This window comes from Suricata suricatta, chromosome 13 (genome assembly GCF_006229205.1).
Source record: "Suricata suricatta isolate VVHF042 chromosome 13, meerkat_22Aug2017_6uvM2_HiC, whole genome shotgun sequence".
In the NCBI taxonomy this organism is placed as follows: domain Eukaryota; kingdom Metazoa; phylum Chordata; class Mammalia; order Carnivora; family Herpestidae; genus Suricata; species Suricata suricatta.
In genome coordinates, this window is record NC_043712.1 from 86,730,588 (window position 1) to 86,756,741 (window position 26,154).

The 26,154-nt window shown below is 46.1% G+C and overlaps 1 long non-coding RNA gene across 1 annotated transcript in view; it reads right to left on the reverse strand.

Annotated features, from left to right (window-relative positions):
• The window catches only part of LOC115276578, a 34,773-nt gene extending 8,831 nt beyond the window's left edge, over positions 1–25,942 (reverse strand). The window contains exons 1-2 of the long non-coding RNA XR_003902005.1: positions 25,874–25,942; positions 23,125–23,189 (exon numbers count right to left, since the gene is read on the reverse strand). This is a non-coding gene — a long non-coding RNA (uncharacterized LOC115276578). The remainder of the gene's footprint in view (positions 1–23,124; positions 23,190–25,873) is intronic.
• Between the last annotated feature and the right edge of the window lie 212 nt (positions 25,943–26,154).

The following is a 26,154-nucleotide window of genomic DNA, read 5'->3' on the forward strand; positions in this document are numbered from 1 at the left end:
ACGTTGGATCAGGCGCTGATCCCAGGCTCATGGGATCCAGCCCGGCGTCGGGCTCCCTGCTGAGGGTGGAGCCTGCTTCAGGCTCTCTCCTTCTCTCCCTCCGCCCTTCTCCCCTGCTTATGCGCTCACTCTCTCTCTCTCTCTCAATTTAAAAATAAAATAAAGAAATAAAACAAAGATCATACTGACTCAATGGTAGCCGTTTTCATTAAAGTCTGAATAGATACATGTAAAACATTCCACGTGAGGTCATGTTGTTTAAGAAGAGATCCTCTAGACGGAGTTGGAATCTTTACCTTCGTAAAGAAAAGAAATTGCTAAGATGTTTTCTGTGTGGGGGAGAAAGGCACAGATAACATAGACGGCCTCTGCCTCGAATTTGTTTTACTTCAGTCAAAACCTGGCCGACTCGTCATTTGGTAGGAAAGATGCTGAGAAGACACGAAAATGCAGGAAGCATGTTACTGCATCCCTTTGACACCCCGATCACCTTTCTTTTGGGGTTTTGGGGTTATTTAGCCTTTTCTTCTCTTCAACTTCATTATAATTTAGAAGAGATGGGCAGCCCACAGCCAGGTAGCCTCATCCAGGCGTGGCTGCCCCTGGCATCCCGACATTCTGTTCTGTGCCCAATCCTGTTCTTTTCCTTTCCCCCAAGAAGGAACTCAGGAGGTCAGGGGGGGGACCCAGACGAAACACAGTAAAGCCGCAGGTGCGCGGAGAGCCTGCCCCCGCCACCCTCACGCTTTGGTCTGCCATGACTTCTAGACACCTGTCACCTCCACGCCAGGTGTGGAGGGAGGAGATGGTCATCCACGCGGCGGAGAAGAGCTGCTCAGACGGTCAGATCAAGCCAAGTTTAACACTCGGGAGATTCTTTTCGTTCGTGTTTTCCCTAACAGCGATAAGAAGCTGGAGAGAAACACCTGCACAGTTGCGCACAACGTAAAGGAGGTGTGCTTGGAAAGACCCGAAGCGCAGAGTTGAGCTGTGCAACTCCACATTATTTTCAACACGTTGAGCATGGAGGAGCAGCCATATTAGTTAGTCGAGTGGTCCGGTGCACCGCGTGTGGAGCTTGACTTTACGACTCAACTTTCCGGATCCCAGGGCGCCCAGGCGTTGGGCTAAATGACATTTCTGAGTGTGTCTGTGAGTGTGTTTCTGCACAGATTAACATCTGAGTAAGTGGACTGGATAAAGCAGGTTGCCCTCCCCATGTGGGTGGGCCTCAGCCACCCACAGAAGCCTGAATAGAACTCCAAGAGGGAAAGGGAGAATTTGTTCTCTCTGTCTGACTGCTTGCACTGGGATATGATCTGCCCTTGGGCTGGAAATTCGACCATCGGCTTCCCTCTCAGGCCTTTGGACTTGGACTGGAACGTACCCCATGGGCTCCTGGGTCTCCAGCTTGGATACAGCAGATCTTGGGACATCTCCATAATTGCGTGAGCCAATCCTTATAATAAGTCTCTCTCTCAATCCCTCTCCCCCAAATATGAGATATGCATATATGTCATGCATAGATACACAAGTCTGTATTTCTAAATACATGTGTGTCCTACTGGTCCTAACAAATATACTGAGATTTATGACTCACAGCATGTAGACTGCAGCTGAAGCCACGGATGTGGGTGGCATCATCCCAAGAGGGCGCGTCAGGGGCGGGCAGACAGGGCAGCAGCTAGGACAGCACCCACCCAGTATCCACACTAAGGGGCAGGAAGGCATCCCTAAGGAGAAGCTGGAGGGGGAGGGGCACAGCCCAGACGCCTCGGTGTCACAGCCCCTGGAACCACAGGAGAACCCTGGAAGGAGAGCCATATTTTTTAAAAAATTTAAAATGTTTTATTTATTTTTGAGACAGAGAGAGACAGAGCATGAGAGGAGGAGGGGCAGAGAGACAGGGAGACACAGAATCCGAAGCAGGCTCCAGGCTCTGAGCTGTTAGCACAGAGCCTGACATGGGGCTCGAACACACAAATGTGAGAGCATGACCTGAGCCGAAGTCGGAGGCTCAACCAGCTGAGCCTCCCAGATGCCCCAGTAGAGCCATTTTAACTAGGACTCAGATGCCCCCCTTGCTAACTTCCGACATTCCAATAGCCAATTTTCTACACTGACTTGCTTACTTTTTGTCACTTCTCTGTATTTATTTGCAATGTCACTGCCTGGAAGCGTTGCAAGTGGAAATGGACATTGCTTCTTAAAATGTTTTTCTTGGAGGCTTAGTGGGGAACTGACGTGGTGCCAAAACATCACTGTCCAGACCCCTTGTTGCTGGCAGGGGCACGTGCAGCCCGCGATGGAGGAACCGCTGGTGGTCAGTGTCCGCAGCACTGACTCCTTCCTGGAGCCACATGAACTTCATGCTAGTGCTTAGGAAGTGCCCTCGTCCAACAGCGTTAGCTGGAGTTGAATGAAGCCTTTCTATCTGCTGTCCGGGTTATGGACAAATCCAGGATACAGGAGACAGACGAAATCAGGACACTCACACTTACAGCCGCATTCCGTATACAGTGTAACTGTCCCTTCAGAAAGCCAGGGTCGTGGAACCAGGGCCTGGGGGTGCACAGCAGGGGTCCGTGTTTTATGAAGAGAGATTATCCTAGACATGGTAATGCAGTGCACAGTCCCTAATTGGAGCTGGTATGTACACAAAAAGCAAGTCCTGGGACAATTGGAAAGCTGAACTACGACTCGATATTGGAGATTCTGGGGCATTATTCATTTGGTTTGGTATGATGATGACCATGTGACTAGAAAGTAGAAGTTTCATTTTTTAAAAATTTTTTTATTTTTGAGAGACAGAGAGAGACAGTGAGAGCAGGGGAGGGTCAGAGAGAGAGGGAGACACCGAATCCAAAGCAGCTCCAGGCTCCGAGCTGTCAGCACAGAGTCAGACATGGGGCTCGAACCCACGAACCGTGAGATCATGACCTGAGCCGAAGCCAGACGCTCACCCGACTGAGCCCCCCAGGGGCCCCAAAAGTTTCATTTTTTAAATGTTTATTTTTGAGAGAGAGAGAGCAAGCATGTGGGCAGGGGAGGGCAAAGAAAAGGGAGAGAGAGAATCCCAAGCAGGCTCTGCACTGTCAGAGCCCGACATGGGCTTGAACACAAGGACCGTGAGGCCTGAGGTGAAGTGAGACACTTAACCGACTGAGCCACCCAGGCACCGCATGATGTCTTTACTTTAAAGAGATACACAGCACAATATTTAGGGATACATGTCATGTCTATGGTTTACATTAAAATGTTTCACACACACACACAAAGTAATGAAACACCCGGAAGATAATTAGACATTACTAACGGTCACCAACATCCAGTCCCCCCTACTTTCTGGTGGCCTGGGGAATTACACGTCCCCGTGTTCTAGAAGTTCGCATCCGAAGTGGCAGGTCATCGGATCTGCCAATGGAATGTGAGCAGAAGTAATGAGCAACTTCAAGGGCAAGTGCATCATCATCTGCACGGACTCTCGGGTCTGCTCGGGGCCTGCACCACGGCACACTCAGACGTCCCTTGTCTTGATGCTGGAGGCTCTGTCAACCCAGGTCCCCAAGCAAGGACCCTCTCCTTCCCACCAACCTATGCTGGACAGATAGCAATAAATGCTGCTGCTTTACAAACTGCTGTAAGGCCACTGAGATCGTTTGTTACTGAGGTATAACACAGTCTTTCCTGACTGATACAGTCGATAAGTATTAAAGCTAGGTGACAGGTTGGTTTTACACTAAAATCAATACAATATTTTACAATAAAATTTTTTTACAATGAAAGGTCCAAGTAATGATTTTCTTTGAAAATGAGTCTCTATATCGCCGGCAGCGGCTCACGGAGACTTCTGCATGTTGATGTCTTCCCTGTGACACTGGAGCCAGCTCTGTGCTGTTCGAGTAAATATTTTGATACAGTGGGAAGAGTCAGGACTCGGTCCTGTTTCTAAAATTTATTCTGGCTGACAAGAATCAGGTTCTCTGGATTTCACTTTCCTTCCCCCATAAAAATAAAGAGTTTAGATAACACAGCCTCTGAGCTGCTTTCCACTGCTACACCAAAATGATTAAGTAATTTAGGTACGTATCCAGTTACTTTCAAATGGATATAAATGTATATATGTATGATATTCAGCTGATTTGAAACCTATTTGGTTTTTCTTTGAACTTAACTTTCTTGATCATATTAACTTTGTTTCTTGTGTAGATACTCTGCCAAGGGAAAAAAAAAGTTTAAGAAATGGTGACTTTGAGGGTGAAAGCAAATAAATGTCATCTTCCCATCTCAAAGCATCCTGCCCAGTAACAGCCCAGGCAAAGACTGAGTGCATCTCTCCCAAAAGGGGGAGAACTCTGCCTGGTACCTACACGTTTATGAAGATGAGGGTGTTTACGACTCTTACTATTAAGAAGAAAGCTGGAGCTATTTTGAGTGTCAAAAATCAGGATTTTAGTGTTATTTTAAGGTGATGAAAGCAATCCTTAAACAGCAACAGCAATCAACAAGATACCACACAGGAACAAGGTACTTGGAGAAGATTCCCCGGTGACTACAGGCCGGAGGTTGGAAGCAAGCACGCCCTGACGTCGCTCCTCCGGTTCCACGTGGACGGACCTCACTGGAGTGACACGCTGGCCCCTCCACTCTTGCCTTGCTCCACGGAGGAAAAGGGGCTCGTCTGATTGGTTGCCCTCAAAGTCAGGATGCCGGCTCTGTTACTGCCGTGGTTACTGAAGGCAGGAGGGGACGAGCAGAAGAAACTTCTAGATTGGATGGCAACGCTCTGTTTCTGGACCTGGTTAGTGCTTTCCAGTATGTACCTAACAACAGTTCCCACAGGTCACTTTACAGCAAGAAGAGTCTGATTGGTCATCTGGGGAAAAGGGACCAAGGGTCGGTGGCTTAGCCACTTCTTTTTGCACCCATCTGCAGACGTGGGCTTTCTCTGCTCCTCCACGCCTCGGGTCGTAGGGGGCCAGGCCCCCCAGTGACGGGGTGGCCATCGGAGTGAGCATTCTCGGAGCGGCTCCGGCTGTCCGTGATTGAGGAAGTCCGCCTTGTCGGGAGCCTGGTACCAGGAAGCCCATGTGGCGGCAGGCGGGAAACCACAGCTGCGAACAGCCCTGTTACCAGGGATCAGAGTAAGAGAGGAAAGGCCTTGATAACAAATCTGGGCGTTTAATCTCCCACCCCCACACCCTTCTCTCAACAGGCTGGGGGGGGTGCGTAGCGCTTTTTTTTTCCCCCGTCTGGATGGTGACTAGCCAAGAGTGCTGTAGAAGACGAGAAAACAAGAAAGGGGACAGAAGTCGGTTGGATAGGTATCAGCACGTAGAGGGACGGCCATCGGCAGCATCCCTAGGATTTGTTTAACTCCAGGGAGTCCGCAAGCAAAGCATGTGTGTGCAAACATGGACAGAGAGGGGACGGAAAGACTCAGACGTACCTGCCATTTGTGATCTAAGTATTCACGAGGTTTTCATCCGACCCCCGTCTGGCCCTCCGTGCCCTCCACTGAAAACCGCAGATGTAACCCGGAGCTGCTCACAGCAGCGAGCTGGCCGGCGCAGTGACAGCGACAGGGAAGGCCGGCTGCGGGCACCTCCCCCGATGGGGTCTCCTCACTCAAGCGTCAGTCTGGCGCTTGTAGCCACGAGGCTGGCGTGGATAGTGCAGCAAAGACAGACACACACACACAGGTGCCCAGGATCCGGGGAGTGAACCCCCTCCCACCAGCTTGCACCTTGCCCTGAGTCCATTAGTGAACCCTATTTTTTTCACCTTGCCCCTCCCTGTGTGTTTTAACTGACTTGACTAAGTGTTTGGAGCGGCTGAATTCGTCCTGCTGGGCTGAGATGTCTGGGTCCGCCTGCCTGGGCCACCTGACTGGGCGTCCAGCTGGGATGAAGATGGGACCAACCTCAGCCAAGTGCTCGGGAAAGTCAAGGTTACGCTGTGGGTTACGCTGCAGAAATGCCCTCTGACATGAAAGTAATATTTAAAAGGAAAACCTCCAACCTAGGAGACTCTGAGAAAACTGACGTGTCCAGCAGTAAAAAGGCTTTAAGCAAGAGGTTAGGAAATAAATCCAGGGCGAAAACTCCATGGAAGCCTGGTCAAATCTAAAGAGAAAAGAACGGAGAAAACCCACAGCCGAAGGAGGTGTCCCCGGGGTTGGTGGGCTGCGAGGACGGCGGGCAAGCCCGGAGGCCAGCTGAGCGGCCCTGCCCCTCTGGGGGCTGAGCCCAGACGGCTCTTGGGACCCCCCCCCCGGCCCCCACTCTGCCTGGGGGCAGAGAGAGACCCGCCATGGTCCACGGCACAGAGTATGGCCTGCACACCCAAAAACACTGCTCATGGCCTGTCACCCATCACAAAACCGTGGGCTTACCCCAGGTGACTCTTAAAGAAGTAAACAGCTTGATGACATCTTAGGAAAATATAATGAGTTAACAGAGCAAGAGAGAAAAAGACCCTGCTCCGTCTGAGCCATCGGTCACCGCCGTTCTGTCTTCCCAAGAACGTCTGACAAAGAGACACGTCACACGTGACACCCGGAGCCCTGCGTCCGTGTGGGTGTGTTCTCACTGCCGGCAGGGTCCCGGGGAACGCTGCTCCCCGCCCCCCGCCCCCCGTCTTGCGTTGAAGGACACTGGGTATCGTGTTCGACGGTTATTCTTCTACAAGTTTCTGTGTGAACAGATTGTTTCTTTCTTTCTTTTTTGTTTTTTTAAATGTTTTTATTTATTTTTGAGAGAAAGAGAGAGACAGAGTGAGCAGGGAAGGGTCAGAGAGAGAGAGGAGACACAGAATCCGAAACAGGCTCCAGGCTCTGAGCTAGCTGTCAGCACAGAGCCCAATGCAGGGCTCGAACCCACGAACCGTGAGATCATGACCTGAGCCGAAGTCGGACACTTAACCGACTGAGCCCCCCAGATGCCCCAGAGCATTTTATTTCTTGAGGGCCAAATCCCCGGGGTGGGACTGCCAGGCCATCCAGTAAGTGTGCGGTGAACTCTGGGACATGGTCGAGCCCCCCTCCTGGGGGCGTGCGCTCCGTCCTGCACCCCGGGGTCATGGGCTTCCAGCTGCCCCCATCCTTGTTGGCACCTGGGGTCATCGGGGTTTTATCTCCTAATCATCCTAATAGGGCTGTAGTGGTTTCTTATTCTTTTGTTTTTTCCTCTTTCTTGGGAAACTTTGGGGATTAATTGATCATAAAAGCAAACAAACGAAAACACCACACTCTGTCACTTACTACAGACCTGGAAGAAAAAGTATGGAAAGTGGCCGAGGGGAAAACAATCGGATCCGCCAAGCAGCAACAGAACCTTCGGGCATCATCAGAAGAGGGTTCTGGGAGCCGACGTTATGTAGGAGATAACGGCTCGCCGTCTGCAGGACAAGACGACCACGCAAAGCCAGCGGCGCATAAAGGTGTGGAGACACGTGTCCTCGCCTCTGGCAGCCCCTCTGCGAGGCTGCGGACCGACCCAGGAGCCTGGAACGGGCCCCCAGCAGCGAACGGCCCGTGGGCGAGCTCTGTGAGCCCCCCCCATCCCGTGGGCCCGTCCTTTCCAAGTTGCTGTCTTTGATAAGGATGCTCTCTTATCCCTGCTGCATGTCGGCAAGCAGGTTTTGGGGTTGCAAATGTGTTCCAGTCTGGATCTAAATAGATACCAACTTCATGCACACGCGCCTGCACACACACACGTGTGCACTCTGACAGCACGTTGGGCGTTACGACAGATTGAGAAATAACTGGGAAGTAGTCAGGATCACTGACGACCGCTAGTGCGGGGGCGTGATGTACCCCCACCCAGACCTGGGGGGCCCAAGGCCCCTGTAACGTGAAGAGGCGGAGCACCGAGCAGGCTGGCCCGGAACCCGCAGCACGCCATTCCTGTGGCAAGATCAACGTCCTCGGAGGGGGCTTGCTGGCGGTGACAAACGTGGATGGGGGGGTGCCTGGAGGGGATGCCCCGGGCCTTGGCCCTCCCTGTCCTCGTGGGGCGCTGACCCCTGGGTCGCGGGGAAGGCCCCCATTCTTCACCTACCACTACAAGACCATGCCAACCAGCGGTTGGGGAGATTACAAATTGGCCACGTTCCAAGCTACAAGTGAAGACATAATTGCAATGTATTTTACACAGAGCCCTAGACAATACCAAGTGGTATAAAATTTGGTCTGCAAACTGACGGACTATAATCTGAGAAGCCGGGGTGCCCGGTGGCTCAGTCAGTTGAGTGTCCAACTCTTGGTTTTGGCTCAGGTCATGATCCCAGGGTCGTGGGATTGAGCCTTTTGTTGGGCTCTGGGCTGGGCGTGGAGCCTGCTTAAGATTCTCTCTTTCTTTCCCTCTGCCCCTCCCCTGCTTGGGCTCTCTCTCAGTCTAAGAAACTAAAAACAAACAAAATAAACTGAGAAGTTGTTGGCAACAGGGTAGAGCAATACAAGTAAAGACCACAACATTTCCAAGAGACGGGTGGGATATGGCCCAACTCCTATTGTAAAGCAACTGTCTGGAGTGAAGGGACTCAGGAGGCAAGCACACCAGTTGGACAAGAACACATTATCTCACAGAAAATAGCAAACTGTGTTCCGGACACTTGAGAACACCGATGAAGAAATTCTTTGATGATGAAGACTGAACAAAGACCCAGTCTGTTAACAAGGAAGCCACTTTCACAGGTCCGAGCGAGGGAGCCTCTCACACGTCAGGGGACAGACGCCACTAGGAGAGGAGAGGAATGCAGCCTTCGATGGCGGTCGGGCCACGGGCAGGTGCCACAGGAGCGAAGGAGCACGGACACGGATGCGCACTGGGGGTCAGCGCGCCGTCCCCCCAGACCTGCAGTGCCAGCCACCCAGCCTCGTCTCTCCAGCGACGGCACCCGATGGGCTCGTGCACCTGGGGGTGGGGGATGAGGTGGGGGGCTGGGGAGGTGGGTTCTGCTCCCCCTTCTCTCCGTGTGGGAGCTACAGGAAGTCCCTTGGACTCACATGGTCTATAGAGAATTAAGAAGCACCAATTAAAAATAGGAATTTAGATCAGTGCAGCCACTGGGGAAAACAGTATGGAGGCTCCTTAAAAAATTAAAAATAGTGGGGATGCCTGCATGTCTAAGCTGATTAAGTGTCAGACTCTTGATTTCAGCTCAGGTCATGATCTCACAGTTTGTGGGTTCGAGCCCTGCTTTGGGCTCAGCACTGACAGTGAGGACCCTGCTTGGGGTTCTCTCTCTCCCTCTCTCTCTGCCCCTCCCCTGCTTGTGCTCTGTCTCTCTCTTTCAAAAATAAGTAAACTTAGAAAAATTAAAAATAGAAATATCCTATGATTCAGTAATTCCACTACTGGGCATTTACTCAAAGAAAACAAAAACAGTAATCCAAAAAGATTCAGGCAACCTTATGGTCGTTGCAACATTATTTACAATAGTCAAAATATGGAAGAAACCAGATGTCCTTCGATAGATGAATGAATAAAGAGTTGGTGCACGCACACACACACACACACACACACACACACACACACACAAACACACACACACACAGGAATATTACTCAGCCATAAAAAAGAATGAAAGCCTGACATCTGCAACACAAAATGTGCAATCTAAAAAACAAAACAGGGGCGCCTGGGTGGCTCAGTCGGTTAAGTGTCCGACTCGGCTCAGGTCATGATCTTGCGGTTTATGAGTTTGAGCCCTGTGTCGGGCTCTGTGCTGACAGCTCAGAGCCTGGAGCCTGCTTCAGATTCTGTGTCTCCTCCTCTCCTGCCCCTGCTCACTTGCGTTCGCTCTCTCTCTCTCTCTCTCTCTCTCTAAAATAAATATTAAAAAATAAGGAAAAAATAAAAAACAAAACAAAGGAACAAAGAAGCAAATGAAAAAACAGACAGACTCTTAAATACGGCGGTTGCCAGAGAGGAGGCAGGCAGAGGGTGGGTGAGAGAGGTGAGGGCAGGCTAAGCGGAACCCCCTTCCAGTTGTAGAATAAACGCATCACAGGGACAGGGAACAGAGTCCATGAGATCGGAATGACCTTATCCGGTGCCAGATGGTGACCACATCGATCCTGAGGAGCGCTGAGTCACGGAGAGAATGGTTGAATCACTGTGCTGCATACCCGAAGCTAATATTAACACTGCATGTCGACTACACTTCAATAATAAATCATAAACAAAGCTTAAAATTAAATAAAAAATAGGTCAGAGCACAAAAACAAAAAAATAGGGTGCCTAATGGCCTAATAAAATAAACTCCTAAGGTTTTCAGGGTGCTGGTGTTTCAAGATAAAGCTCTCTCTGATGAACGTGGCCAGGAGGGAAGCCGTCACAGTAATTAAGGCTCTGCATGCCTGGGCTGACCAAATTGCAGAAGAAGCTCTTTTAAAAATCAATGCTGTTAGACATAAGTTAAACAGGTTCAAAAATTTGATTGGTGAGTGTAGAGGTGTGTAATTTGTTTTAAAAACTGCAGGAGTGATATTGGTGTTTTACATGAATTCTTGGACAAATTGTATCAGTTTGGCAATTCTGAGTTAAAAAATAATGTGTATCTCTCTGACCTTATTATTTTATCTTTTTAAAGTTTATTTATTTTTGAGAGAGAGAGAGAGAGAGAGAGAGAGAGAGAGACAGAGAGAGAGAGTGCACAAGCAGGGGAGGGGAGAGAGAGAGAGAATCCCAAGCAGGCTCCTTGCTGACAGCACAAAGCCTGATGTGGGGCTTGAACTCATGAACTGTGAGATCATGACCTGAGCAGAAATCCAGAATCAGCATTTAACTGACTGAGTCACCCAGGTGCCCCTAACCTCATTATTTTAACCTTATGAATTTCCTCTGTTGGTTTTGTGGGTCAGATAAATTATTCAATTATTCTTTACACACAGTATTTTCAAGCATGAAAATATAAAAATGTGTGTTTAACTAAATTAAGGAATAACTACTGTTTTATAAAGATAGTGGGTTTTTGTAAACTCCAAAAAATAATGCAAAGCATTTTAACTTGGTTATTTTACTTCTGTTATCTGCATGTGATTTTTTAAGCTATTTTTTAAAAGTTTACTTATTTTGAGAGAGCATGTGGGGGAGGGGCAGAGAGAGAAGGAGGGAGAGAATCCCAAGCAGGCTCCGTACTGTCAGTGCAGAGCCTGATGTGGGGCTCCATCCCACGAACTGTGAGCTCAGGACCTGCGTGGAGACCAGAAGCCAGACGCTTACCTGACTGAGTCACCCATACGATTTTTACACATCATCTCTTTCTTTTTAAAATTGAGGATTATATTACACTTTAGGTACAATTTTTGAGGCCTTTTGATTTTGACACCTGGACTAATATTAAGTTAATGAATAACATTGTCGCCTGGAATCTTTGGTGATTAGAATACATAAATACAGAATACAAAAATGATCGATCACTCTATTAATGCATACTTGCTTTTTGTGAAGTTCCAGTGAAGATAGTACATCTAGGTGGGAGATATATTGCCTGTTACCCTACAATTTGCTACTGTTAAGTTGTTTTAAAAGACTGAAATTGAGACTTAAAATTGTTACCTGATTACATGTACATGCATTTGTGTGTATTTAAATAAACATGCATGTTAAAATGTGTTTGACTGAAAAAGCTTATAAATGATCCAGAGAACAAACAGTTCAGATAAATACTACCTTGATCCTTGAATATACAGCGTGCTCTAAAGAAAACAGGAAACAACAAGAGTCCTTTGTCTCCTGGAGAGGACCCAACCCCAGAGTTTACTCTTACCGATTGAAGAGCAGAGTTTCAGGAGGCTGTTCTGTGTATAGTCCTGATTTCTTGAATTATTTTATTTGTATTATTAAGTTTATTTATTTATTTTGAGACAGAGAGAGCACAAGTGGGGGAGGAATAGAGACAGAGGGAGAGAATCCCTAGCAGACTCCACACTGTCAGACCAGAGCCTGACGCAGGGCTTGAACCCATAAACTGTGAGCTCAAGACCTGAGCTGAAATCAAGAGTTGGATACTTAACCGACTGAGGTACCCACGTGTCCCATCTTGAATTATTTTAAACAAAAGTTCCTCATTTTTAAAAAGCTAGATTTACTCACCAATCTGCTTAATTTAAACCTTGCTTTTCTGGTTTTTAATAATTTCTTGGGGCGCCTGGGTGGCTCAGTCAGGTAAGCATCTGACTTCAGCCTAGGTCATGATCTCCCGTTGTGTGAGTTTGGGCCCCACGTCGAGCTCTGTGCTGACCACTCAGAGCCTGGAGCTGCTTCAGATCATGTGTCTCCCTCTCTCTCTGCCCCTCCCCCACTCATACTGTCTCTGTCTTTCAAAAATGAATAAACATTAAAAAAATAATTCCTTATCTTTAGAAAACTCTGATATATGTTCATATCTTGATGTGAGTAAATGTCTGATGACCCACTGTCTTTTGATATTGCCCTACCCTGATCTAGGTCCACAATGGAAACAAAACTGGCAGCTCAAACAAGAGAAAGTAGTTACTTACGTGGTGTTAAAATGTCATCAACGTGTTTCAATTGCTGTTTGCTTTTCAGGTTGAACAGAAGATTCTTGGGTTCATGTGTAATGACTGAGGCAAAACTGCTCGAGAATTGATGTCTGTTCTTAGATACAAAACCCTTGTAATTTGGTGGCGACTATAATACATACTGTACAAAAGAAACCAAAGGTCCTGGGCATTTGTCATATCCTTATGGATCCTAAGTTCCTTCCCTCTGGACCATCATTGAGTCCAGATACCCAAACGGAGGATTCCACTCTTCTCGATTCTGACTAAATACCATGGACTAATCAGAGCTATTCAGCCTTATTACTTACAAGTGGCTTCATAAACTACACATCAGAACTAGGGTTTTCTAGAAGTGGGGAAAAAAAGAACCTCAATACAAAATGGTACCATATACCAAACAGACTTCCCAAGGGACAAAAATACCATGTCCAGTACTCTATTTAGGAAGAGCTGACGGTATAGACATGTGTATTATTATTATTATCATTATTAGTTAAGCTTCCTAGGTAATTCTGTTGTTCATCTAGGGGCTGAGAATGACTGGCGTAAGGTGTGAATTGCCCAACAGCTTTGCAAACTCACCCAATACTTGAGAGTGGAAAGTCATTCGTAGTATCAACGATGTCAGTGGTGTCTGACTGGGTACGGGAACCCCGTGTTCTGCTTGCACACATAATGTTGATAAGGATGAAATGATTAATTGTTGCATTTTGTAGCAACAAAATTCTAGTAGAACTTTCTGGGCAACTCAATCTTACTATGAAAGCTTACATTATTAAATGAATACCACATCGCTTGCAGAGAATATACTGATCATAGCACTTAAGTTTTTCACATATACTTTTGGGTGCACCAATCTGTGATATATAAAGTAAAAAAGTTGAAATAATCTTTTAACTAAAAAAATAGCTTAGAATGTGTAGATATCTCCGACATCTAAAAGTATCTTTAAATATTGTCATTTAATTCATGGACCCCATTGAAGATGGAAATGTTTAAAAAAGGTTATAATTAAAGAAATGACAATTTAATTATTTATAATTAAGCTTTGAGAATTATTATAACAGTAACAGATCAATACTATATACTCTACAATTCTAGTTTAAAAGCCAAATGTTGGGGGGTGGTGTGCCTGGGTGGCTCAGTCAGGTAAGCATCAGACTTTGGCTCAGGTCATGATCTTAGGGCTCATGAGTTTGAGCCCCACGTCAGGCTCTGTGCTGACAGCTCAGAGCCTGAAGCCTGCTGTGGATTCTGTGCCTCCCTGTCTCTCTCTGCCCTTCCCCTGCTCATGCTCTGTCTCTCTCTCAAAAATAAATTTAAAAAATAAAAAGAAATTTTAAAAGCCAGGTGTTGGATCTTGAGATACTTCTAAAATTAAGAAGTAATTTAGGGGGCACGGGGTTAGTCTTCATTCTGACTTCATGGAAAGCCACTGACCTTATTTTCATTTGTTCAAGAAGAACAAATATTTTCAAGCATCTAATTTGAGTCAGGCATTGCAAGGGACCCTGGGATACTATGGCCAGTATGATGTCCAAGGGACGACTCTCCCGGATCTTACAACCCAGCAGTAATTAGGTGCTGGTCCCGAAGAGCCACAGGCCTTCCCCAACATAATTCAGAAATCCATCCTGGCCTACGCACTAGAAACAGAAGAGTGCCTAACCCCAAATAGCAAAACTTGGTATGTGGCTCTGGGTCATATTTCCCGTAATTAACCCAGGCTCCCCTAGCGTTACAGGGACATGCCTGTTAAAAATACATGTCCTTACTCTCTTATTTAATAGGAAATAAAAGTGGCTTTCTCTTTGGGGCTGACAATGACATGTGGCTCCAAAGGCCAGAAGATTCCAGGACATTTGCTTGGTTATGCTAGACTGTCATGAAGCTGACATCAGTCACAAGGGATTCCGGACTGCACTGCCCCGCCTTTGGGCTCTGGACCCCAGCAATCTAGTAGAAGGAGACATCTCAATTGTTTAAAAAATGATTGGTTTGATGAGTCTGATATTTGGGGACTTTCTCCTTCTCTTTGTCTCTCAATGTGATTATCACCGCCAGCAGAGCCTTGACGTTGTCTCTCTTTTCTCCTGAACTCTACCACTGCCTGCATTTAGAAAAAAGGCCAAGTCTCCACCGTGGCATGGACTCTGCATCAACCTCCTGAGTGGAAGCCATTTGTAGACGTAACACGTGACAAATGTGCGGGGAAACACAGAGGGTCGCGCTGTTGTTAATTAATGGGGATCGAAAGTCAAGAGTTCTCCCTTCCATGTCTCCCAAGCCCCAACTGAACTTGACTGGGCTTTCTAATTTGGAGATACGGAATTCTCAAGTGACTTCAGATGAGATGACATGCATACTTTTGCTCTTGGACACAGCTATAGGAATGCTGCTTGTTCTAACAAGGTCTGTCTCATTTCCTGAATTATTTATAAATTCAGTTGCTTAATATAAACTAAGCACCCCAGCCAGCACGCTGCTCTCAGTCTGGGGGGCTGACAACGGAACTCTCATTAACTGCTGGGCTGCGGATAAATGCAGCCCGCTGGCTTTTGGGACCACAGTCCAAAGCAGGGATATGCCCATCCCCCAGGACAGGCGGCCAAACTTAAAATAATTAATGATTTAAAGATAGTTTGTGGTCTCCAATGACAGAAGCTTCATTTTCAGAATGAAAATGCTTCTTGGAGAATATAAATATGCTTCTGGGTTTTGATGAAGCCTCTGAGCCAATAGTCTCTTTTTTTTTTAATCACACATGCCATCAAGAATAGTAGGGTAAAACATTTTAAGCATATAATTCCATGTCTGTACACACAAAAATGCTCAAATAAAAGTTACAGAAAATGGTAAAATATAAGAGAAGTCCTAATATTTTTTATCCTATGTCTATGTATATTGTCTTAGCGATCAGGGCTCAATGCTAAAGAAACTGTCTCTTAAAAGTAATTATAATAATAACTAGTATTTACAAGATGTTTATAATATACAGTACCAAGTGCATTACAAATATAATCTCAGTTAATCCTCAAATAATTGTAGGGAGTAAATAATACTATTTCCCCATGTTGCAGGTGAAGACCCATTGCTCAAGCTCACGCTGCTAACGACAGAGGGCTCAGGAGGGTGAAACCCATGTAGTTTGAATCCAGAGGTCATGGTCTTGCCATGCTGTTACCTGAAAAAGTGATCGTAGTTTCTGCAATATATATAGCTTAAAGTTTATTTATGTATTTTGAGAGAGGGAGAGAGAGAACAGAGGAGCAGCTAAGAGAGAAGGAGAGAGACCCTCAAGCAGGCTCCACACTGTCAGCATGGGGCCTGACGGGGGACTCAAACCATCACGACCTGAGACAAAATCACGAGTCAGATGCTCAATGGACTGAGCTACCCTGGTACCCCTCTGCAATATCTTTTCAACTTCTCTTCCTTTATTTTTATTTTATTTTATTTTAAAATTTTTTTAATGTTTTTATTTATTTTTGAGAGAGAGAGAGAGAGAGAGAGAGACAGTGTGAGCAAGAGAGGGCCAGAGAGAGAGACACAGAATCCAAAGCAGACTCCAGGCTCTGAGCTAGCTGTCAGCACAGAGCCTGATGTGGGGTTCGAACCCATGAACTGTGAGATCATTACCTGAGCCAAAGCCGAACGCTTAACCAACTGAGCTACCCAGGTGCCCCTCCTCCTTTTTTTAAAAGTAGTTTTAAAATGGGCAAAGAATAACTAAATATTATTTTTAAAATGTAAATGGTAAAAAAAAAATGTACAAGAGGAATGAGAAAAGTCTCTCTTCCCTGCTGACTCTATTTTCTAAGGAACTTGCCAAAAGATCCTCGGTATTGTGATAGCAAATACAGGAAACATTTTTTCCCCCTCAGAAGTACAACGGAGTCATTTCTGCCTTTGCTTGGATTCTGTCCTGGTGATGGCAGAGTTAACTCCTACGGGACAAAATTTACAGAACCACCATGCGACCTCACCACAGAGGGAAGCGCAGGAAGGGACTGGAGGGGAATGACAGATGCAAGAAAGGTATAGCCCTGAGGACTCTCTACAGCTTTTTGCCTGAGGATGAGCCTCAGTGTATGCTATTCATGGAGGCTAAAACTAAAATATAGGCAGATGTACTCATCGAGATACCAGAAGAGAAACTTTGGGGCAACCACAAGAGCCAGAAAATACGGGGCAAAATCTCAGAGAGGACGGAGCTACGGAGCAGGTGCTCCAGTTACACGTGTCAATGCTGCGCGAATCTCTGGCTGGCCCCTGATGCGCAGGCGTGGCTAATTCCAAACAACCCAGCTAAGGCTAAAAGAACCAACAAGAGATCTCAGGAACTGCTCACTGTGAGAGAGGCTGAGTTTGTGTTCAGATAACTTAACCACCTGCTAAAACGAAATAATCATACTATTCAGGGGAACAATAGAATCCAGAGTCTAAAATCTATCACACAATGTCCAGAATATAATCCAAAATTATTATACACACGAATAAACAGAAAAATATGACCCATATTATAAGCAGTATCTCTCAAACTTTTTGAAATTTTTTCAAAAATTACTGAGGATCCTAACAGGATTTTGTTATGAATATTACATCTATTGATATTTACATTAGAAATTAAAACTGATGAATATTTATTAATCAAAAAAACAAGAATTAATGTCTTGTATGTTAACATCAATGACCCACTTTCATGAAAAATAACTATTATTTTCCAAAACAGAAACAAGACCGAAAAGAGTGGCATTATTTGTATTTTTTTCAAATTTCTTTAATGTCTGTCTCAGTGGAAGGTTAGCAAGATTCTCATACTTGTTTCTACATTCAATCTATTGCAGTATTTTGGTTTTGTTTAGGTTATGAAGATAATGTGTCTCCCACAGTTGGAAAGATAGGAATATTTTAATAGCCTTTCCAGATAATTGTAGATATTTTTCTTTCACACTATACTAAAATTTGACAAGTGCTAGTTTCTTGAATGTTTGTTAAAATGTGAAATTTGAAGCTATATGATAGTCTGTTGTATTTCACATTCTATTATATTAGAATCCATTATTTTACACTGTACTTTGAATGGGAATCTTTTATCCATGCACAATTTACAGCATTAGCTTTGGCCATTTATAAAATACTGACTCATTGAATTATGTTGATCTTTCAAATATTGGCATACTACATAGTTCAATATAAAAAAATACTAACTCACTAATATCACTTCTGATCTCATCAGGTTAATCTTTAAGTATCAGGGAACTCTTATGCTCATGATAGTGGACACAAGTATTTCAAAATTCCAATTTTCACTTAAAATTTCAAGTTTTATTATAGGCAAAAAATATTGTCACTTTATGTGAAGTTATATACTCACATGACTTTTTAAAGAAAATACTTATCAAATACTAAATTTTGAGAGAACAGTGGGACTACCTATTGTTCTTTCTTTTTAATGTTTATTTATTTATTTATTTTGAGAGAGAGCACAAGTGGGGAAGGGGCAGAATCAGAGGGAAAGAGAGAATCCCAAGTATGCTCTGTGCTGACAGAGAAGAGGTTGACATGGGGCTTGAACCCACAAATCATGGGATCATGACGTGAGCCGAAATCAGGAATTGGATGCTTAATTGACTGAGCCACCCAGAAGCCACAAGCTCTTTCAATTAGAAATGATATTTTATGAAAGAATCAGCTAGTTCTGCTGAATTAACCACACAGGTACTTTTTCTGTCTGCTTCATTATGCAGCAGAAGTGACTCATGCATGAGTCACATCTTGTTACAAGAATATTATAAAGATGTGTATGCAAAGGTTGAGATTTAAAGAAACTAATTATCTGGCTTTATCAAAGAAACTTTTTAAAAAACATGTATTTATTTGTTGGGAGAGTACAAGTGGGGGAGGGGCAGAGAGAGGGGGACAGAAGATCTGAAGTGGGTTCTGCACAGAAAGACTGACAGCAGGGAGCCTGATGGGGGGGCGGGGCTCAAACTCCCGAACCATGAGATCACGACCTGAGCTGAAGTCGGATGATCAACCAACTGAGCAACCCAGGTGCCCCATCAAAGAAATTCTTAAGTAAGTAGCCAATAGTACAGTGTAGTGCTACTGTCTTGATTCATGCTAACATGCCAGTCATTTTTTTGACATGGGCTTGAACCCACAAATCATGGGATCATGATGTGATCAAGCTGTAATCCACTTCTAGTTTTTATTGAGACATTATTCTCATACAATTCATCCATTTAAAATGTATAATTCAGGGGTACATGGGTGGCTCAGTCAGTTAAATGCCTGACTCTTGGTTTTGGCTCAGGTCAGGATCTCATAGTTCATGGGTTCAAGCCCTGCGTCAGGCTCTGTGCGTTTTTTGACAACTGCTTTCGCACCATCATTGCAAATGTCAACATATTGAAATAGATAACATTTTAGGATTATTATGGAAATAGTGATGACCTTGAAGTCCCCCAGAAAGAATGTTGTGGAACCTCAGGTGTCCGTAAACCATACTTTCCAGAGCTTCTGCACAAGAGAAAATGTAAACTTTGGTGACAGACCTCAAGATGACCCAGATGTTTAAATTAGCAGACACACAGCTATTATAAACATGCTCCAAATTTTAAGTGGAAATGTGCTCAGAATAAGTGATCAAATAAGAAATCTCAGCAATCCATAGCTCTGGAGTTTAACAAACCCCACTGGACGGGTCTAACAGCAGAACAGAGAGGAAGTGGGCAGCCCACGCTGAAATAGCGCCCGCTCTCCTCCTCCTCAAGGGCCGAGTGTCCGTGTAAGATTTGGTATAAGTGCTGCCGAAGTGAGCACTGCAAGTGATTTGGATTCTGCTTCGGAGATTCGTCTCTTCTCTCCCATTTGTTTACTCAATCACTTATTTATATCAGTGGGATTTACGAACTCTTACTTTCCACTTTGGTTTATAGTCCTACACTATTTATTTATTTATTTTGTTCCCACTTGTTCCAGACCTGGCCACTGGGGAGGTCTTTCGCTCGGTTTCTGAGTCTCTCTGACATAGTCCCATGATTGTGGGTATTTCTGACTTGTTTTGTTTAGCACTTTCTGGCTTTTCTGGCTCAACAACATCCTTCAGGCTCATCTTGTATATGCTCTATAATGTCCCGTCCTAAAAAGAGTCTTTTCTCCAAGGAGCACTTTTACCGAAGAATGGTATTAGAAGCCAAGCTCCGGGGACTAAGTGTGCTCATTGCTACTCGGCTGCCCTTGCTCCTGGGTCATCTCAGCTGACAGCAAAGACGTAGATGTGTCCATACTAACCAATGCATACGCACTTATCTCAATATTTCTATTGCAATCATCTGCATCTACACTAAGCTACACATGAGTTGACACCTTTGTCTCTAGCACCACTGCCTTATCACATGGATGACCCTAGCAGCAAGCCCCCGCCGGCTTGTCTGTATTCTCCCACTCCAGCAGGAGAGACTGGCCTCCGCTCTCTGCCAGACGTTTACTTAATTGTTCGCTGACTTAAAAAACCCCCAAATGTCGGTATCCATTACTGGCATTATTCCTACTGACGCTCCATGTGCCCCAGATTTGGCCAGAGGGATCGTTCTCACCTCTGCCAGGCGTGGAGCACCTACTGTGCTCTGGCACAAGGTATTCTGGACTCGCCTTGTGTTGTCTCTGTCTCAGATATAGAATCAGCTGTATCTTGGAGAAGCCGTAATCCACCTCCAGTTTTTATTGAGACATAATTCTCATACAATTCATCCGTTATCATGTGGGTGGCTCAGTTAAATGCCTGACTCTTGGTTTTGGCTCAGGTCAGGATCTCATAGTTCATGGGTTCAAGCCCTGTGTCAGGCTCTGTGCTGATAGCTCTGATCCTGCTTGGGATTTTCTCCCTTCCTTTCTCTCTGCTCCTTGCCCACTTGCTCTCTCTCTCAATAAGTAAGTAAATTAAAAAGAAAAATGTGTGATTCAATGGTTTTAGGATATTCTCAGAGTTATGCAACCATCGCTAGTCAATTTTAAAATGTGTCCATTACCTCAAAAGAAGCCATGTATCCTCTGTCACCCCCCAGTGTCCCCATCCCTCCCGGCCCCCATCATGGCCTGTTATCTTCAGAGCCTGGTGCACGTGTGCACGTATGTTTGTGTGTGTGAGCGCACACACAGCTGGAAGCTATGGGGTTGGCAGGAGACAGAGGCGTATCTGAGAACCTGGTGCAGAGGGTAAACTTTCCAAAGGAGAGGATAACAGAGGAGTTTGGCCAAGTCCCCCACAGCGGGGAGTGGGGGTGGGATGGGTGGGCAGAGGCCGGATGGTCACTTGACAGAAGCAGATGATACAAGGTAACAACGGACAACTCAGATTCCAGAGTCGAGTGTTTGTGCCTTCTCTCTGTAACACACAGCTGTGTAACTTCAGTGACTGAAAGCCTCAGTTTCCCTGTTTGTGCACCTATCTTTTGCCTCGTAGGCAGAGAGAGCTCATAGGCACACGTGGTCATCATCGGTACTTACAAGTGAAGCCACAAAATCTTGGTAGGAGGTGGAGCGCAGTGTCTGGTCACGAGGCCTCTTCAGAGGGTGTCCCCTACATATGGTTACTGTGGGGACATGTCCTTGGGTGAGGCCTACTGGCACCCTCCAAGACTCGAGACATGGGTTTTCTGGGTTTGTCATTCAATCCCTCCCTCTTGGAGGCGAGTGCTCAGGTTAGGTGGGGAAGGGAGAGCTTCTGGAGAGGAGATCCACGCTGGAGACTTAGAGAACCCTTGAAAAACAAGGCTACTTGAAAGCATTAGAAAGAGACCCGAAGAAATTCAGAGGGGCTGTTGTGATTTGTATTTTGGGACAAAAGCATGCACAAAATTTTTGCACCCCCCCTTGGAATGTACTGTGACCATTTTTTGTGCCTTAAAGTAATAAATACTTACAATGCCTATTTAATACTTGAAGTGTGGTAGGGTCCCCTCCCTAAGGAAAAGAACAACCCAAGGCAACCTGGCTACATGTGTATGTGACAACATCCCTCACGACCCTGTAACGCAAGACCACGTAACCAGACCGCGTGTCTGTGTGTGACCATATATGGGAGACAAAGAGGTAGAGAACATATAAGCTGTGTCACGCGGCGGATGGGGCTCAGTTGTTCGGGCACGAAGCCACCTGAGCCGTTCCGGCAGGAGTGACGTTGCTTCCTGGAAAGAAAAGCCTGGGTGTCACCACTCCGTGCGGACGCCTGCTACGGTGGAGTTTATATTAAAATTACACAACCATCCTACCTTGAGGACAATCATATGTGGATATTTTCTATCATCTTCCTATCTATGTGATACAGAGTTTGGAAATAGTTTCTCATGTTTTGTATCACAGAACATGTAGATTACAGGTGGATCCATGTGTCCCCTAGAGGAAGATCCTTTCAACGGGGCTGCGATTGCATACACAGCTTCTCATACTGCCTTTTATGTTATATCTTCAGCCCTGAAGATGTAACAGCATCTGTTGCCAGGGAGCTTGTGTCGAAAGAGGTCTTCAGGGTGCAGTTCTAGGCGCTTCTTGTGAAACCTTCATGTTTTAAGGGCTGGTGAACCTTTATCTCAGGATTCACCAATATTTTGGCTTAAAAGTGAAAATCAACAGACTCTGTGGCAGATTGTGTTCCTGACGATCTGCAATCCCCTTTGGACATAGTAGTACAATTGCAGCTGTGTAGACGGTTGCCCAACGTAAGGATATATTTTTAGGCGCACTTTGCGGCCAGGTGTGACCTGTGGAAAGGAGGAAAGGGACAGGTGCCAACCCTAGAGCTGACGACACATCCCGTGGTGTCTCCTGTCTTGCTGGGGCCGGGGAGCAGCCACGTTACACGCAGAGGTGAAAGCCCACGCTGAAGGACGCAGATCGATCTAACACGCCTGGCCTGTGACCGTTCCTGTCCAAGCCATCACACTCATGGGTCTCGGATACAGGGGCCCAGCCTTTACGCTAATATACTGCTTTCTTGTCAATTACTTCAGGCAAGATAGCTTTTCTTTGTAATGTTTTATTTAGTTTTGAGAGAGCACAAGCGGAGGAGGGCTGGAGAGACCGAGGGGGACAGAGGATAGGATGTGGGGCTTGAACCCACAAACTGTGAGATCGTGACCTGAGCTGAAGTCAGACGCCCAACTGACTGAGCCACCGAGGTGCCCCTCAAGCAAGATAGTTTTAAAATATACTCTCATTTTCAAAAAGTCCAGCGTTCTTCTCTGTTCTTCACATAGCTTTTGCTAAAAGAGGTTTGTCTCTCCACCTGTGGCTGGTAACATGCTGGCAACCATTGCATTTCAACTGGGGACACCTATGTTCTTTGCAACAGGCTGTGTTCTAGAAGGTCTGGCTTCTGCCGTTCAGGGCTGGCTGTGTTCTAAGAGCTCAGGGTTGGCCACCCCGAATCACACACATTTAATATTATATAGAAGTAAGCCTCGGGAAAATGTCAAGGGTGTGGCAAATCAAAGAGACCTTTAGCTGTGAGCTTGCTGGAGGCAAGGGTCCCAATCCTACGGACAGACGGTAAGTAATAGTAACAATACCTAAAACTCCAGTCCTACCTTCCTCTCCCAAACTGATGCTCATTGTTCTTGGCTCACGTTTTGCTTCTGATTCACACCTTTTGCTGAAAAATAGAAAGGAACAAAAGGGAATTAAATTTCATTGGCCTCCTTCTTATTTACAGAGAGTCCGGGCACCACAGTGATTAAGAACACGGGGGTTATGGGGTGCCTGGGTGGCTCAGTTGGTTAAGCGTCTGACTTCGGCTCAGGTCATGATCTCATGGTTCGTGGGCTTGAGCCCCACATCGGGGTCTGTGCTGACAGCTCAGAGCCTGGAGCCTGCTTCAGATTCTGTGTCTCCCTCTCTCTCTCTGCCCCTCCCCTGCTCGCGCTATCTCTCAAAAGTAAAAAACATTAAAAAAAAAAAAAAAGAACAGGGGGTTGGAGTCACATATATCAAGGATCAAATTCCAGCTTCATGAGTTTGATTAAGTAACTTAATCTCAGCACCCTCATCTGCAAAATGGGGGTAACAATACCAACTTCAAAGCTGTCTGGACACAGAGTAAAATAACATATCTAAATGTCTGAAATGGACTAAGAAGAAAGTTGATAAATGGTAGTTAATATTATCTATTATCTTCTCATTTCCTGGTGCCAAAGGCTTTGTATGCTTCGTTCATCAGGCCTATAATGTGGGCACAATCCCACCCGTTTTATAGATGAAGAAATTGGAGTTAAAGAACTCGTGAGGGGAAACAGATATCATACTAGCTCTCTTACAAGTGGAGAAATGGAAGCACAGAGTCTTCAGATAACTCATGACTGTCTCAAAGTGAAGTGATTATCCAGACTGGATCTAAAGCCAAGTCTGTGTGACCCGACACGTTGTAATGGGCGGTGATTGGGGCGTCCACCCGACTGCTTGCACTGAGAACCAGAGTCACAGCCGTTCAGGAAGGCGCTAGAGTCTCTATGTTGTGTTCCGTACCTTATGCCCTGCCCACCACAGTGTAGCTGCCATCTGTCAGCACCCAGCCCTACCGCAGTCCCACTGACTAGGTCCTCCGGGCTGTGCAGTGCGGCCAGTCCGGTGTATAACATCCCTGCGTCTACAATGAAATCTCCTAGATGATTAGATTCAGTTATTGTGGCAGAAGATGGACTGCATAGCTCTTTACAGCAACCAAACAGTAGTTCTTATCTACTGAGAGCGAGAGAGACAGAGAGACAGAGACGACACAGAATCCAAAGCAGGCTCCAGCCTCTGAGCTGTCAGCACAGACCCTGATGTGGGGCTTGAACTCACGAGCCACAAGACCATGATCTGAGCTGCAGTCAGACACTTAACCAATTGAGCCACCCAGGGGCCCCTACTTGCTTCTTTCTTGAGTAATATTTTAGTAAGCATCATAGCACTCAATTAAAATTTTTTTATCTGTCTTTTAAAAAATGTGATGTTAGTTTCAGGTGTAAAATACAGTTATTTGGCAATTATATGAATCACAAGAGCTCACGACAATAAGTGTAGTTACCACCTGCTGCCATACAAGATTACTACAGTATCCTTGACTCTTTTCCCTGCCCTCTGCTTCCTGTGACTCATCTGTTTTACAAATGGAAGTTTGTATGTGGTTATATTATTTTAAAGTTTATTTATTTGTTTTGAGAGAGAGAGAGCGGGGGAGGGGCAGAGAGACAGGGAGAGTCCCAAGCAGGCTCCACGTGGTCTGTGCAGAGCCTGACACAGGACTCAGCCTCACTACTGAGACATCACGACCTGAGCTGAGGTCAGGAGTCGGACTCTCAACCAGCTGAGCCACCCGGGCGCCCCAAGGTTATGTTATTTTAAACAGCACTATGTCAGGGGTTCTGGAACACTTGTATGTGAATTTATAATCTGTTGATGAGCCAACATAAAGATATCAAGATAATTAGCATCTAATAAAGGTGTACAATAATTTAGACAGCTGCAATAATTCCAACAGCAGAGCTATAAATAAAAAGCTTGAGTTTCTTAGCATCAAGTGAACATGAGTGTCAGAAAAGGGAAAGATGAACTTTTTATTACTTAGGATTTTTTATGCTTACCAAAAGAACTTTTAGATGCACATTTTAAAATCATATACAACTTTTACACATACATGAGAGATCCCATAAATAAAATAAATTGATCAAGGTAATCCTAAAAAAAAAAAAGGGAAGAGGAAAGATACAAGAGGAAGCAGTTTTTCCTTGTCCTATGGCTCAAGAGAAATTTCACAAGTGGCATTTACAGAAAATAGAGTAAAAGGTGCCCACACAGATGCACCAATGGAGCCCAACCGGCCTACTCTTGGCACTCTGGGCAGGGCTGAAGGTAGAACACGGAACGATGTTTCGCTCAGGATGCAAACATGTGGCCGAGCTGGAGCAGGAACGTGCGTTGGCAGTGGGAGTGTGCGCACCGCAGCATCCGTTCCCAACAGTAACCCTAAGCCCGCCTTGTCTTGGCTCAGATCTGATAAAAACCAGGTAGGAGAACATTTCAGACTGCTCTGATGAACACCCACACGTGGAATCGTCGTTCTGCGTTTGCGGCCGAGGGGAGAGCCCTGTACGCTCAGGCCCGCCTCGGCAGATGGCTTGGCTGAGCCCGTTTTGTCTAGACCGCGGAGCCTTACCAGGACGTGGACTCCGCCTGCTGTTCTCACCCCCTGCCCGAGCTCCGCGCAGCAAGCACTGAGGAGACTCAGAGGCACGTGTAAGGGACAACCTGTGGCTCTCACACACATGGGGAAAAGGGAGTCCCGGGCAGAACTGCTACCTTGCAGGCCAAACGTGAGCTCAAACGTTTCAGCTGCCCTTCGCAGCTAGCCTGGCCCGAGGGCGTATCCCAGGGGAGCGAGGAGTTCTTTTGGAACTCGGTCCCCTAAAGCATTCCACAGCTGGGAAAACTACTTCCTCCAGCCTTTGCTGGTTGAGCCTCAACCCCGCGGGCCAGGCTGGGGAGGCCCGGACCGAGGCACCTGGAAGGCTCCGTCGCCCGGCCTGGGCGTGGAGAGGGGGTGAGAGGGCGGGGCCTGGGGCGGGGCCAGGCGCCAGAAA